This window comes from Mandrillus leucophaeus, unplaced genomic scaffold (genome assembly GCF_000951045.1).
Source record: "Mandrillus leucophaeus isolate KB7577 unplaced genomic scaffold, Mleu.le_1.0 Scaffold111, whole genome shotgun sequence".
In the NCBI taxonomy this organism is placed as follows: Eukaryota; Metazoa; Chordata; class Mammalia; order Primates; family Cercopithecidae; genus Mandrillus; species Mandrillus leucophaeus.
Window position 1 is genome coordinate 3,573,251 of NW_012099321.1, and position 1,297 is coordinate 3,574,547.

The window sequence follows — 1,297 nt, forward strand, 5'->3', positions numbered from 1 at the left end:
AAAAAAAACGTAACCCGGTTAATAATACTAAGGGTGATACTGAGAATTATCAGCATTGGCCAGGCGCGGTGGCTCAGGGCTCCGGAGGAAGCGGCGAGTCAGCGGGGCGGAGGGGGCGGGAGCGCGAACCAGGAACGCCCGCGGCCGCTAGCTTCTGGAAGACTAGGGAGACTGGGCAAGAGGGCCGAGGGACAGGGAGGGACGGTACGTGGGAGAATGACACACAAAACACCCCGGGAAGCCGGAGGAGGCGTGGAAAGGTGGGGCCCGGGAGGTAAAACTGGGCTCGGCGCGTTCAGTGTGGCTGATTAAAGAACAGCGCGCAACTAGCGCCATATGGCGCTCCTCAGAGTGACTCGGCTCTGTAGCTCCTGGGGTTAGGAGCGACCGTCGCACGGTCCCCGGTGGGTGACCGCGCGAGGGCGGGGCAGTCCAGGCGTCCCCTCGGCAGTCTCCCGTCCTACAGCTGTCAGGGAAGGGCTCCCATTCCAGGAGGGTCTGCATCTGGAAAGCCGGGGGCGATGCAGACCGCCTTGGCGTTGGTCTCCCTCTCAGCCCCGGCTGAATTGTCAGAGGGTCCGCCTTCCCCGGTTGCAAGCAGTAGGAGGCCGGGCCGGCGGCGCCGGCTCGCTGAGGGAGCGCCCCGATCTCCCCGGCAGGCGCCGGCCCCGCGCGCCTCTTCCTGCTCGGCTGCGGCCCGGAGGCTTGTGGGTAACCGGGAGGACGACGTCAGTGCCGGCCGCATCCCCGGGTGCCCCCCAGCCGCGGGAGACCGCGAAGGCTCCGTGACCGTCACGTGCCGGGGGCCGTGGCTGCTCGCGGCCAGACCTTCGCATCGAGGGACATGAGGTACATTTGTCCTACACGGCCCAGATAAGAACGAGAGGAGGAACCGGGAGGCAACTCTCCGTCATCCTTTAGCCCCCCGCATCCTAGGAAACGTATGAAAAACAATGGAAGGTTAAGTGTGTGCACAGTGATCTAGCCCTGCAGGAGTGTGCCGACCAGGTGATATTTCCTGGGGCCTGGTGATAAGGATTTAGAAGGTTACAGCACAGAGATCTGAACGTAAAAAGGAAACACAGGCAGCAAGCAAATGAGGAAACTGATACTCTCTGTTCTGAGAATAAAGCCGTTTTACCGCTAGACGTCATACTCTCTGTAGACGTTATAGTGCTGGATGTCTTTGGTACTATTACAAGAAATTAGATATCTGTTCTCTTTATCACTTAAGGAGATTAAAAGATTCCTACAGATCAGTTATTTAAAAGGGCACTAATTATGAACTAGTTTTTTT